The sequence below is a fragment of the Diabrotica virgifera genome, chromosome 9 (genome assembly GCF_917563875.1).
Source record: "Diabrotica virgifera virgifera chromosome 9, PGI_DIABVI_V3a".
Taxonomy (NCBI): Eukaryota; Metazoa; Arthropoda; class Insecta; order Coleoptera; family Chrysomelidae; genus Diabrotica; species Diabrotica virgifera.
Genome location: NC_065451.1, coordinates 112,197,517 through 112,213,300, shown reverse-complemented (window position 1 = coordinate 112,213,300; position 15,784 = coordinate 112,197,517). Strand labels below are relative to the sequence as shown.

Here is a 15,784-nt window from a genome sequence, read left to right as displayed (position 1 = left end):
CGATAGAGGTTCACCGAAATCGGAGTTAATAGCTCATATCGGCCTTCAGTGACACTGCACTGCAAAAAGTATAAAGTAAATGTCGCACGAAATAGTTAATTATGAAACAGTTCGTGAAGCATGCTTTTTGAGAACTCACGCAATGTTTAGAACACGAGCGCCAGCGGAGCGAGTGCTATACATCGCGTAAGTTCGCCAAAAGTACTTCATGCACAGTTTCATACAATATTTTATCTACGATAAACGAATAAAAACTGTAACTCTTCGTCACTGGAATTCATTTCCATTCTAAAAATTTTAGAACTGTGATATTTAAAAATTTTAACTTCTTTTAAACCACAAAGCTCTCAAAACTTTTGTTGTAATTTATTGCTCACATGTCATCACCATGACAACGCGAAAGTTAGGGATATTTGATTATATGAAAGTGTGCCAAAAAAACACTGCGAAAAAGCAAATCCCATTTAAAATACATTGTTACTTCACGCACTTTAAATCCTTCTCGCACTGCTATCTATAATCACAGATTTCACAAACTAAAAACTTATAGATAATATGAGATAGAGTAGATAAAGTGTATATTTCTATTCTCATATCTCAGGTGCAACAAATTGACCCACTAAAAATTTGATGATTTTTGAAATTTCGAATTTCCTAAACCTGTTGTTGGATTTAACTGATTTTTTTACCACGTTATAGCCTTATTCATTGACAATATCGCAGTAATAATATTGTTCCTAGACAATCAAACTGTCATTGTATACCGGGTGTACGAATCAAACTGTGCCTGTTTCTCAAAGTTCGCATCACCCTGTGGACTATTCTAGCATTTATAAAATACTGAAATTAAAACTTAACTGTAGCCCCAGGTTTTCTTAACATTTTGTCTTTCGATTCATTCGCTTATATTGGAAAATTCGCTTATAATGAAAAAGTTAGGTACTTTAACAACTGGCCATGTTCGTGATCAGTACAGGGTGTTTCTAGGTGTGCAGGGCGGCACATTCAGGGGCGGCAAATTTTAGATGACAGCCAATTTTTGAAATTGAAGAAATAATAACTTATGTTTTTAATATTATAAAAAATAAATATTGTGAACAAGAGCGGCAAAAATGCAACTGTAAAAACGAGAATTACGTAAGTGAAACAATAACAATTGCAAGGTTCATTCGACGGAAAATCGACAATACCGCCTACTTTTTCATCGCATAAGAATAGTAGGATTAGAACTAAACTAAATTCACTGAAATTCATTTAAAATTAAATTTACTGAAAATGGATATAATAATTAGAAACATATGGCTGAAGCTTTGTCCAGCCACGCTGTCTCCAGCTCATCTACAGTCATAGCGACAGTGGGTAGAACTAGCAATTAGACTAGAATCGTGCAAAAACATAGATGAAGAAACACAAAAAGTTTTAAATTAAGAAATTGGTCATCGAAAAAATGCAATACAACGACTTATATCAATAATACAGTTCTTAGCACAACAGTGTCTTTCATTGAGGGACAATTCTCATAAACATTTTCATCAAAACAATGGTAATTTTTTAAGCTTTTTGAGCTCTTTAAAAATTTTGATTCTGTTTTACAAGAGCACATTAGGAGAATAACTAATGAGAGTAACAAGCAGCATCACTACTTGGGAAAACGTATTCAAAACGAAATTTGTTGTTTTTGTGCAACGTGTATGTGGCCGTTTCTTTCTGTTTTTTTTGCTGTTTGCTGCTGTACGGAGGACTAAGTTAGCATTCAAAATTTAAAAATCAAATTTACATTCCTAAGATGCACTTGTTTACACCTCTATGTAGCGGTACTTTTTTAGTATTTGACCATTAGCTCCGATGATGACGTTTTTGTCGAAAGCGCTCAGCTAAGGAAATAAAATTATTTACACACTTTGACATACTACATTTTCATTTTCCCTTATTCATTCAAGTGTGTACAAACTTATCAGTCTTTCAACTATTTTCGAAATTATTCAGCTCCTCCATGACCAAATAAAAAATAAAATTTTAAACTTTTTGAAATCAGCAAAGTATTATAGCATAATTTTAAATTGTATATCTGATATTGCTGGGGTGGAACAGATGACTATTGATGTACATTGTGTCGAGTGAGGTTCTTGTTTTAACATAGTGTTAAAATTGAAGAAAATTTTCTTGGATTTGTGCCTGTATTGGAAACCACTGGCTTGGGAGTTACAGAGTCCCAGAATGAACTGGGAATACCTTTGGAATATATAAGAGGACACGAATATGATAATGGGGCAAACATGGAAGAGAAGAACTTGGGAGTTCAAAACAGGATTTTGAAAATGAATCCTAGAGCATTTTTTGTCCCATGTTCTAGCCATTCACTTAACTTACTCGTGAACGATGCTGCTAATGCCTCACAGTTTGCAGTTTCTTTCTTTTCCTTAGCGACAAAAATTTACAACTTTTTCTCAGCATCTTTCATCGTTGGACTATGCTGAAAAATCTTATTTCTAGCCTAACATTAAAACCTTTGTCCGAAATTAGATGGGAAAGTAGAATAATTGATGCAATTACTCCCATTAGATACCAAATTGAAGAAATTTACGATGCTCTTGTAGAAATCACTGTGAATAAAAACAACAACTCAAGGCAGATGCCCTGAGAGGAAAAAGTTTGTGTCTTTGTTGTATTTGTCCCATGCCAACTCAAAATTTCCAATAAACTAAAAAAGAAGTAGAAGAATAAGATTGTGTAGTAGTCGGCAGTTGCCCCTCAGAGGAAAAAGTTAAATGTCGTTGAAAAAAAAGTTTAGTTGTTGTATTTGTCCCATGCCAACTCAAAATTTCTACTAAATCAAAGAAGAAAAAGAAGATTGTATATTGATACATTGATAGACAGTTGCTCCTAGCGTGTAATTTTTTTTATCTTGTCATGTTTGACCCACACCAACCAAAATTGCCAGTTAACTAAAGAAGAAGAAGAAGAAGCAAATTGTACAATGTACTAACTCCAAATTGTAAGTGAATAAAGGATTTTGCCCTTATTCTGCGACGATGAGCTGGCCAAATACCCAAGTAGGTGGAGGCCAATAAACTAAAGAAGAAGAAAAAGAATAAAAACAACGATAAAATGGTTGCTCATGAGTCAAGCTGTTTGGCAAATCAAATCCGTGATTTTACTTTTCTTTGCTCTGTGGTAATATGGCATGACATTTTACTTCACATCAACGTAGTCGCGTATGCAGAGTATTGATATGGTAGCGTATCAGTTTTTAATCAGTTTATTAGAAAAATCAGAAATCCATTTTAAATCTCTCAGAAATGATTTAAAATTCCAGGGCTATTTGACAGAGGCAAAAGAGCTCATCAAAGTTAGAAATTGAGAACCCAAAAAGAGGGCACAGTAATATCCAGAAAGAGGAAAGTGAAAAGATAATTTGGCCATGAGGCTGAAGATGAAAGTATGGACCTAGATCCAGAGACACGATATAAAAACTTGACTCCTATTTAAAAATTATAGACACAACCGTTAATGCATTAAATGATATATTTCAGCAAATTAAGGGCCATGGTGTAATTTTTGAGCTTTTGGGTATACCCGGGGGGTTGGGGGCGGCGGTCGCCGATCTTGACCAGGGCGGCAAAATCCCTAGCGCCCGGCCTGAAGATGAGTGTGACAAACTTTAGGGGGTAATTTTACATGAGAAAATAATCAGAATTTGCTTACAATCATAATGTCCGCACATGCTTTGATTCCGAGATACGGGATGTTCAATATTTTTTTACAAACTGACGATTTATTTATTACTCTAAAGCCAGTTGAGATATGCAAATCAAATTTGGTGGGTTTTAAGACGTAGTTATTGCACATTTTTTGACATACAATTAAGAATTTTATATTCACTATTGGCGCGCAAAGGGGTATTATGACCCATAATATTACCCGTACGCACGCCAATGATGGTGAATATAAAATTCTTAATTGTATGTCAAAAAATGTGCAATAACTACGTCTTAAAACTCACCAAATTTGATTTGCATATCTCAACTGGTTTTAAAGCAATAAATAGTCAGTTTGTAAAAAAATATTGAACATCCCGTATCTCGGAAACGAAGCGTTTGCGGATATATGATTATTAAGCAAACTGTCATTATTTTCATGTGTAAAATTAACCCTTAAAGTTTGCCGCACTTATTTTAAAAAACCCTGTACTGATGACGAACATGGCCAGTTGTTAAAGTATCTAACTTTTTTATTATCCAAGATAAGCGAATGAATCGAAAGACAAAATGTTAAGAAAACCTGAAGCTATAGTTAGGTTTTAATTTCAGTATTTTATAAGTACTAGAGTAGTCCACCAAGTGATGCCAACTTTGAGAAAAAAACACAGTTTGATTCGTACACTCAGTATACAATGACAACTTGACTGTCTAGCAACAATATTATTACAGCGATATTGTCAATGAATAAGGCTATAACGTGGTAAAAAATCACTTAAATCGGACAACAGGTTTAGGAATTTCGAAACTTCAAAAATGACCAAAATTTTAGTGGATCGATTTTTTTGCACCTGAGTGTACAGGGTGAGGCAGATAAAGGGCCTATTAGAAATATCTTGAGAACTAAAGGTAAGAGAATCATGAAAATTGGAATACAGGGGTTTTGAGGTATAAACTATTTAATGAAAATATTTTGGTCTTTTTGCTACTTCCGGCTATACCGGAAGTTGATTGTAACTTCGTTTTTTCAAATGGGACACTCTACATATTTTTACATTTTTGGATTTTGCTCGCTCTCTTCTTTCTTAAAATATAAAATTTTGTAATATTATACAGTTTAGTTTAAAAGATAATTACGGTTTTTTATAAATTTAGTAGCAAACTTTACACCCTGTAGAATTGTACTGGTTTGATATCAAAAACTCCATTTATGTTCAAGTGATTTTTGATATAGTCTATTATTATTAAAAATTATTAATATAACGAAATGTTTAATTTTAGTATACAGTATTTGTATTTTAGTATTTTAGCAAACTGTATTTTAGTATTGTAATGAAATGATATTTTATAGTACTTTTTTATTTCTTAAGCATTCCCTATACCATAATGATTTAATTTGTAAGTTATTCGTAGTTCTTTAAGCCAAATATTAATTGCAACAAAAATTACGTGAAATTTTATTAGGTTTGCCGTGAAAATATTCAATCATAAATAATTTTTCGAAAATAAATACATATTAATCTCGACTGACCCTTAATTTATTAATACTGGTTGATCTGTCAAAATAACTACGCAGTTAAGATTGTTGGTGTGTTTAATATTAATAAAAACATACAATATTCTATCTAGTAGGCTATGACTTTGACACTAAATTTAATATGCTTAAACATTTGCTTTGCTTAAACATTCTACTATTTTTGAAGTTCCAGTTGCTACCATTGCTAATATGAATTTTTCTAATGAGGAACTTGTAACAAAAATAAGAAAAACTTCTGTTGGAGTGAAAGTAAAGAGAAAGATATACTCCAACAGAAGTAAGGAAAAGATAGAATACTTATGGTAGCTATTCTGAAAATATAACTGAAGAACTACTTTCTACTAGGTAGTTGAAAGTAGTAAAATGAAAATGAAGGGGCTTCAGCAGTGAAGCCGAAGTCGGAAAATAATAAAAAATGCAGTAGTGAAGAAAGGGGAATTAGAAGGGATAGAAGTAGGAGTGGGAAGAGACAGAGGCAAACGGAATAGAGTTGGCTAGCAAGAGATGCAAGAAAACCACTTGACACTCAAGGATGGATACGGCTCGTTTGCATGCCTGTCGAAGAACAGTAGCTCTATATAGATAGTAATGATGACTAAAAGATGAAATAATAAAATAAGAATAATGTACTGAAAATGAATGGAGATGACTAATGACTAAAAACGAACAAAATAAATAAAACTAACTAATCATGGGCGCCATGAAAATGATCTTCGATCATTTTCCCAGGTATCTTACACTGCTGTCAAATATTAAATATATTAAACCTGTAATAATGAACATAAAGGAGTAATAAAAAAATAAATGATATACAAAATAAATAAACATTTATTAAAATGAACTACCAGATTTTTAACAATCTCTGAGTTAAACAAGTTCATATTATGTGACTCTAACATGACAAAAGTTTGCAAAAGTTATGTTCAACCCAAGATAACAACAATGTTACCTGTTACAAAATTACAGGTATAAGTACCTTTCACTAACATATAGGGTACAAAATTACATACGTCTTCTACCAAATGGTTATAGTACGCTTGCTACGTACAACTGAATTGAAACCGACGAAGATGAACATAATGCAACTAAATATATATAAATAGGCATGAGCCTCACTAAGGGAAAATACTAAATGAAGTTGAGATACATATCAAAACGATGACCTAAATTAACCGAGCAAATGAAATAAAATAAAGTAGCGACGAATTAACCGAACAAACAAAATAAAGCGAATAACAATAAAATATTTGGGAAACAAGCAAATAATACAACCTAAATTTATATAATGACATAAAATCGTCTAAATTACCAATAAAATATAAAACCTAATACCTTTTTGGCAAATATGCCGAGCTCAACATACGATACCGCAGGTTTATACATGAGTTTGGGAACTTAATACCATAATATACAAATATGTCATATAAAAAAAACCAGAGGTAAACTAAATCTGGAAAAAAAACATATTTCATTAAACCAAATGTCTGAAACGTAAAAACCCATAGTTACTTAAAGCACAACACTAAATGTTCCCAAACCAATCCCTTCATCGGACGACCTCAAAGTGAAGTCTGATGCTGCAACCCCTAAAATTAGCACCAGAGGAGGTGCTGAACCATGTTTCCCGTAGATACCGGTGTAAAGATGACAAAAGTGGGACTGGAATGTCCCATCGCTTGCTCCCAAATCGACATATTCCCATGGTGACTTGACTGTGGCTGTAGTGGTTTCCCTAGGTGTCAAAGGGCTATGAGTTCACCATGTGGTTACTCCAAAATGGCTAAAAAATATTCCCAGTTTTATTTCTCATTTCAAACATGAGCAAAAAGTAAAGGGAAGAAGAAATAATTGAGGAACTTTTTAGAAGCAATAGTATAGAAAAACCGACCATTAAAAATGTAACAAAAACCAATCTCAAGTAACCTTGAACTATTTTGGGTGTGAATACATGAACAAATGACATGGAATTTGTAATTTGAATATGATTAATTTAAGGAAATATCTGTAAAAATATTGAATTTATAAAATATTGGATGTTCAAAAACCTACAGAGAAATGATACTTATTTCCAATATTAATTTGAGGACTGCATATGTTTGGTTATGTCTAACCAAAAAAAATATTAATGTATAATTTTCTTTGAATGAATACTTAATAATCGAAATAATCTACATAAAATCCAAATAATGAGTTGACTAAGAAATTTTAACAATGGGACTAATATTTTAATATTCAAGGCTAACAAAAAAATTATTATAAAAAAGATTTTATTACCGGTGATTTCTATTCCTATTCCAAGAGGGGTTGTTCTACCCACATGCCTCCTTACTGTAGAAAACCATTTGTGGTAACTTTTTCACTTTTCACTGATGTTATAAAATAAAAAACCAACCGCCATTCTAATATTCTATGGTAGCAACCAACTTCACCTACAGCCACCAGTCAAGTGATGAACATTCGTCTCTCCTTCCAAGAGTACGACGTCAAACTCACAGAACGCGAAATAATTCTCGATAGGTGAAGTACGTTCCATCACCGAGGTATGACGTCACCTCAGTAGTCCTATACGAGAAATTAGAGAATTTAAATGGAGACCGAGGGAAAATAATTATAATAATAATTAAAGAGCTAAGTTAGTAACGTGACCGTTACAATCCCCTTCTACTCGGAAAAAAAATTTTATCCATAAAAATTTTTTTTTCTAAACTTCAAAATAATAACAACTAACTTTGCAATACATAGTCTAACAATCCACGTTGATTCGCAAGATTACTTCTAAATATAAACTAATGATCAAGGAAAAATAAATAAATACATGACTCAAACTCATACTAAAATGTTACTATGTTACTCTCTGCTACCAAATATTAACATAATATTGCTTAAAAGCCAACCAAAACTAAATATTGCACTAAAGTTCATAATAATGCTAAGTGTCGAATTGGGCACCAAACCAAAATTGAACTATCCATGGACATCAGATTTATAAAGGATATATCCAAGGACGGAACAACCAGGAAAAGGTGTGAGCCAATTCGAACCATATCACAAGTAAATATATCAAAGTGAATAAAAAAAGCAGTAACTAAAATAAGTAAAGAATTGAACACTTAATCCAAAATTGAACTAACAATGGACACCAGATTCATAATAGTATATCCAGAGAAGAACAATCAGGAAGATTTATGGAATAACTCTCACTAATGCCAAATAATACCAATAATAAACATGCCAAAGGAATCCAAAACTCAATAACCAAAATAAATGTGGAATCGGACACTTAATCCAAAGTCGAACTATCAGTGGACACCAGATTCATAAAAGGCATATCCAAAGAAGAACGACCAGGCAAATTTATGGACCAATTCACACCAATACTAAACCACATAAACAGATCAGGTCTACGTACACCCACATCCGGTAATACGAACCTATCCAACCAAATACACAAAATAAATGAAGAATCGGACACTTATCCAGAATCGGACTATCAATGGACACCAGATTTATATAAGGGTATATCCAAAGAAGAACGATCAGGCAAATTTATGGACCAATTCTTACTAATACTAAATAAACTAAATTATTGGATCCAATGGTAACTAATACTGAACAAAATAAATAAATTAGGTCTACATACACCCTCATCCGGTAATATGAACCTATCCAAACTAAGTAATCAAAATAAGTCAGAATAAAAAATTACTAACAGACTAAGTAACAGAGATGTAACCTAACTAAATCAAAAGGAAGATAAATACCTAAAGTGTATTGACTAAGATATTATAGAAACTACATAAACTTAATTCGTGCTGGTATTCGCGAACTATAGCATGTTGCTACAACAGATGTATGAGAATAACCAGACTCAGATAAGGTACTAATATAAGAATAAGTAAGAAAGAAAACAGAATGAATGGTGAACTTACAAGGTCTATGGCACTATGATAAATAATAGGAAGAAAAAAAAATATGATAAGTGATAGGGAAAAAAAATTGACGAGAACAAGCACAATTTTAAATAAAACTGCAAATTCATGCGTTCTCACATACGTGGAATTATTCAGGAAATATTCCAGAATCTGAATAGCAAGACTAATGCCTAAGGAAAGAAGTGGGAATATACTCAAATGAACAACTCCTCTGTCTAAACACTCCAAATACTGACTTAACAAATCTACTATGTATAGGTATAGTCAAAGCTTTGATCGATGAATACGTGCACACTAGGATATTTATCCCTCATCAGTCAAAGTTCCACATACATACTATGAAGTACGAGACATAATACAAATTAAATAAACCTCCCTATCAATTTGTAACAAAAACTGGAATAAGTGGACTAATTACAGGAGAATGGTTAGGAACTGATGATGAATAGGCATCTGCATACTCTGCCATGAGGACATAGATTACGAAACCGGATAGCAATGGCCAATTGCTGAATTTCGAACCCACGTACTCACTCACTAGCATTAACAGAGTAAGGACAGGCTAGTCCACAAGAAGAAATCAATAAAAGACTTAAGAAACCATACATACTCACATCAACATTCCAATCTAATTCCAGAATCATAGTGTGTAGGATAGAAGGATATAAATTATTATAAAGTGTTTAAGATATTTGAGACAAATGTTAATAGAGTAACCCAATAACAAATTAAAAACCACATCTTTCCAATATGGCAAATTCATAACTAGATATAAAAATAATATAAAAAAAATAGTAGGTAATCAAATATTCAAAAATATATAACACATAGGTAATCTGACATATGTAGTGCATAACATATAGTTCCATAATAATATCCATATTAACCAAGAGTAGGTACTTGTATGAGTTCACCTATCCAAATATATAAATATATAATAGTCAACAACCCTTCTAACTTAGGGGTTAGGTGTGCAAAAACTAGACAAAAATACAAGTGAAGTTTTTATTAATTGGATAATCCTACTGACAGGATTAGCAATTAATAATATTGACTCATAATAATAATTAAAATGCACCATACCTAATACCAAAAAAAAATAAACTCATACATAAAGTACTACATAATAATTAAATTAATAAGTAATAAATAAAAGTCATCAAAACTAAGCCAAAAATGAAATCAAGCAATGTATGTAGGTACCTGCATTATCAGATGGTAAAAAAAAAATCAGACTAAAATTTCTAACCATACTAACGATTGAGCTAAGCTAAAGACAAACAGAAGAAGAGATTAGCTTGAACGACACCGTTAAGTTAATCTTCTTCTGAGGATTGTTCTATAACTTAATAGAAAAAGTACCAATATTTCTAACTAATAAAAGATTTATGTTTAAATCTCAACCTAAAGTATCTGATTTCTATGAGCATTATATTATGGTACCCACATTGATATAATATTATTATCAACAATAATAAAACTAGAAACTGAGATGGATAATGGAACTACTTTACTATACAATTTATCATTGTAATGTTTAACACTACCAATTAAAGAAAATAATTTGGATGACCATCTGTAATCATCCGAACCATGCGAATTCAACGTATCATGTGTAGAAGCTAATGTTGTGGACTGATATTGCTTTGTGGTGTGTGCCTGTCTTACCAAACAACCCAAATATCAAAAATAACAAATATAAAATATAATCTAAAGTTTGTAAGACAAAGATACATATGGAGAAAATATTAGCGACACACCAACAAATCAAAATGCCAGCAAAATATATAAATAATCAAATCAATAAAGTAAATAAAATACCTAAATACTGAAAATAATTTCTAGTTAGGTGTAAAATATAACCACACTAGAAAAAAAATATATGCATATAGTCAATAATTAATTGTACGTGCAAACATACTACCATTGGTAGAAGGACTAAAAATCCATAATAATAGAACATAATGTCAGTCATGTATACTCATTCTAAATACACAAATAAGTTTCCAATAAAAATACAAAATTCAAACTAAAATATGAGCTGTACCACTAAAACTAAAAATGAGGTATCGAAATCAACTAATCAAAACCAAAAGCAGCATAAGTCTACCTGTTTAGTATTAATAAAAATAAAAAGACCAAAAATAAATCAGAAGTAACATGTATACAAAGATATCAAAAAGTTAATAAAACAGAAAATTCCAATAAAAGAAAATTGAACTAAAAGAACTACTGTCTTAGAACCATAAAACGGTTGGCACCACGCATTGGGCAGCCAGTGTAACAAAAATAAGAAAAACTTCTGTTGGAGTGAAAGTAAAGAGAAAGATATACTCCAACAGAAGTAAGGAAAAGATAGAATACTTATGGTAGCTATTCTGAAAATATAACTGAAGAACTACTTTCTACTAGGTAGTTGAAAGTAGTAAAATGAAAATGAAGGGGCTTCAGCAGTGAAGCCGAAGTCGGAAAATAATAAAAAATGCAGTAGTGAAGAAAGGGGAATTAGAAGGGATAGAAGTAGGAGTGGGAAGAGACAGAGGCAAACGGAATAGAGTTGGCTAGCAAGAGATGCAAGAAAACCACTTGACACTCAAGGATGGATACGGCTCGTTTGCATGCCTGTCGAAGAACAGTAGCTCTATATAGATAGTAATGATGACTAAAAGATGAAATAATAAAATAAGAATAATGTACTGAAAATGAATGGAGATGACTAATGACTAAAAACGAACAAAATAAATAAAACTAACTAATCATGGGCGCCATGAAAATGATCTTCGATCATTTTCCCAGGTATCTTACACTGCTGTCAAATATTAAATATATTGAACCTGTAATAATGAACATAAAGGAGTAATAAAAAAATAAATGATATACAAAATAAATAAACATTTATTAAAATGAACTACCAGATTTTTAACAATCTCTGAGTTAAACAAGTTCATATTATGTGACTCTAACATGACAAAAGTTTGCAAAAGTTATGTTCAACCTAAGATAACAACAATGTTACCTGTTACAAAATTACAGGTATAAGTACCTTTCACTAACATATAGGGTACAAAATTACATACGTCTTCTACCAAATGGTTATAGTACGCTTGCTACGTACAACTGAATTGAAACCGACGAAGATGAACATAATGCAACTAAATATATATAAATAGGCATGAGCCTCACTAAGGGAAAATACTAAATGAAGTTGAGATACATATCAAAACGATGACCTAAATTAACCGAGCAAATGAAATAAAATAAAGTAGCGACGAATTAACCGAACAAACAAAATAAAGCGAATAACAATAAAATATTTGGGAAACAAGCAAATAATACAACCTAAATTTATATGATGACATAAAATCGTCTAAATTACCAATAAAATATAAAACCTAATACCTTTTTGGCACTAAATGCCCAAACCAATCCCTTCATCGGACGACCTCAAAGTGAAGTCTGATGCTGCAACCCCTAAAATTAGCACCAGAGGAGGTGCTGAACCATGTTTCCCGTAGATACCGGTGTAAAGATGACAAAAGTGGGACTGGAATGTCCCATCGCTTGCTCCCAAATCGACATATTCCCATGGTGACTTGACTGTGGCTGTAGTGGTTTCCCTAGGTGTCAAAGGGCTATGAGTTCACCATGTGGTTACTCCAAAATGGCTAAAAAATATTCCCAGTTTTATTTCTCATTTCAAACATGAGCAAAAAGTAAAGGGAAGAAGAAATAATTGAGGAACTTTTTAGAAGCAATAGTATAGAAAAACCGACCATTAAAAATGTAACAAAAACCAATCTCAAGTAACCTTGAACTATTTTGGGTGTGAATACATGAACAAATGACATGGAATTTGTAATTTGAATATGATTAATTTAAGGAAATATCTGTAAAAATATTGAATTTATAAAATATTGGATGTTCAAAAACCTACAGAGAAATGATACTTATTTCCAATATTAATTTGAGGACTGCATATGTTTGGTTATGTCTAACCAAAAAAAATATTAATGTATAATTTTCTTTGAATGAATACTTAATAATCGAAATAATCTACATAAAATCCAAATAATGAGTTGACTAAGAAATTTTAACAATGGGACTAATATTTTAATATTCAAGGCTAACAAAAAAATTATTATAAAAAAGATTTTATTACCGGTGATTTCTATTCCTATTCCAAGAGGGGTTGTTCTACCCACATGCCTCCCTACTGTAGAAAACCATTTGTGGTAACTTTTTCACTTTTCACTGATGTTATAAAATAAAAAACCAACCGCCATTCTAATATTCTATGGTAGCAACCAACTTCACCTACAGCCACCAGTCAAGTGATGAACATTCGTCTCTCCTTCCAAGAGTACGACGTCAAACTCACAGAACGCGAAATAATTCTCGATAGGTGAAGTACGTTCCATCACCGAGGTATGACGTCACCTCAGTAGTCCTATACGAGAAATTAGAGAATTTAAATGGAGACCGAGGGAAAATAATTATAATAATAATTAAAGAACTAAGTTAGTAACGTGACCGTTACAAACTGATTCAGATGTTTTTTTGTTATAGGAGAGCATAACAAATAAAAATGTGCTACTAGCAATAAGAATTTATGATCAGCAATTCCATGATAGATGACAACCAAAAAGAGAAACTTTTCAAAATTTACTAGAGCGGTTTCGACAAACGGGAAGTTTAGATTACGAGAAATCTGATCGAACAAAAACTGTTTTAAATGATTAAAATGAATTAAATGTTAGTGTCACTGAGAATCTGCATATTAGTATGAACGTTCTCGTAGTCTAAGTGTCTAGTACGTCGAAACTATTCTAGTAAACTTTGAAAAGTTTCTCTTCTAAAGTTTGAAAAGTTTCTCTTCTTGGCTGTCATCTGTCAGGGAGATGCAGATGATAAATTCTTATTGCTAGTAGTACATTTTTGTTATACTCTCCTAAAACAAAAACTTTATTAATCAGTTCCCCAATACAAAAATTTATATTAGTAATGGTAACAAAGCATCTGGATCTATAAAATAATATAATGTCTAATGTTTAATCAAAATTAGTGTCAAATCCATAGCCAACTGGGTAGAATATGGTTTGTTTTTATTTAAATGGTTTAATGGTATGGTTTAATTAATATTTTATGCACCAACATCTTAACAACGTAGGCATTTTGGTATCTTATCCAATATTAATAAATTAAGGATCATTCTAGATTAACATGTACTTATTTTCAAAAAATTATTTATGACTGATTATTTTCACAGCAAACTTAATAAAATTTCACGTAATTTTTTTGCAATTAATGTTTGGCTTAAATAACTACGAATATCATACAAATTAAAGCAGTTAGGTATAGGGAATGCTTAAGAAATAAAAAATTACTATAAAATATCATTTCATTACAATAATAAAATACAGGGTGTTCCATTTAAGAAAACTCAGATAATACTCATTCCGAGTTTCGACCAACCCTGTATACTAAAATTAAACATTTCGCTATATTAATAAATTTGAGCAATAATAGACTATATTAAAAATTACTTGAACATAAATGGAGTTTTTGAGATCAAATCAGGACAATTCTACAGGGTGTGAAGTTTGCCACAAAATTTATAAAAAACCGTAATTATCTTTTAAACTACACTGTATAATATTACAAAACCTCATATTTTAAGAAAGAAGAAATCGAGCAGAATTCAAAAATGTAAAAATATACAGGGTGTCCTATTTAAAAAAACGAAGTTACAATCAACTTCCGGTATAACCGGAAGTAGCAAAGAGACCAAAATATTTTCATTAAATAGTTCATACCTCAAAACCCCTGTAATAAAATTTTCATGATTCTCTTACCTTTAGTTCTCGAGATATTTCTAGTAGGCCCTTTATCTGCCTCACCCTATATATGTATATCAATTATGATTTCACTACCTGTATCATAATGAACTTCACGAATGAACTTCATTATGATACATATTTTCATTACGATACAGATTTAAACCAATAGAATCGCGATATAGCATTCGCGATGAAGGTGGCACACGGGCAGTTACCAATGGCGAGTCAAATACATACGCTTTGATAGTTCTCAATATGTAAACAAACTGACAAACTAATTAATTTGTTTGCGTTACTAAATTAATAACTTTGAATATATTTTTTTGTTGTGAATGATCATAGAAGAAATCGTTTGTACAACCTGCATTTAATTATCATTATGAAGCTCGTACTCCATACGAAACTCATCGTTTTGTGTCGCTGATACTTGCTTTATAATGACCATCATTAAATGCTCGTTGCATAATATACTATTAAAAATTAGAAAGGTAACATTTACATTTAATATAGAACCTCAGCGCTTAATTAATTTTTTGTTCGATTTTAAAGTTTGGCTTAAATTTAAAGTTGAAACTTAGCAATAGTCCTGTCGCCAGGGGGGTACAACGGCCTCGTTAATTCAGATGGACTTACTCAAGGTTTTCTTATGTATTTTGACCCGTAGAACACGAATTTTTTGGGTAACAGTTGATCCGGATGTCGATAAGATTGTTATAGACCAAGAACTTGAGGAATCTAATAACAGCGATTTTTGGCAAAACAAAACAATATTTTGTATTT

At 31.7% G+C, this 15,784-nt stretch overlaps 1 protein-coding gene and 1 long non-coding RNA gene across 3 annotated transcripts in view; one reads left to right on the top strand and one right to left on the bottom strand.

The window, feature by feature from the left end:
• The window catches only part of LOC114332496 (uncharacterized), a 51,846-nt gene extending 38,177 nt beyond the window's left edge, over window positions 1–13,669 (bottom strand). For both annotated transcript variants that reach the window (XR_007700823.1, XR_007700822.1), the window contains exons 1-2: window positions 13,327–13,669; window positions 12,567–12,832 (exon numbers count right to left, since the gene is read on the bottom strand). This is a non-coding gene — a long non-coding RNA (uncharacterized LOC114332496). The remainder of the gene's footprint in view (window positions 1–12,566; window positions 12,833–13,326) is intronic.
• The window catches only part of LOC126892422 (heterogeneous nuclear ribonucleoprotein C), a 2,215,671-nt gene that overhangs the window by 1,312,782 nt on the left and 887,105 nt on the right, over window positions 1–15,784 (top strand). The gene's annotated exons all lie outside the window — the stretch shown is intronic.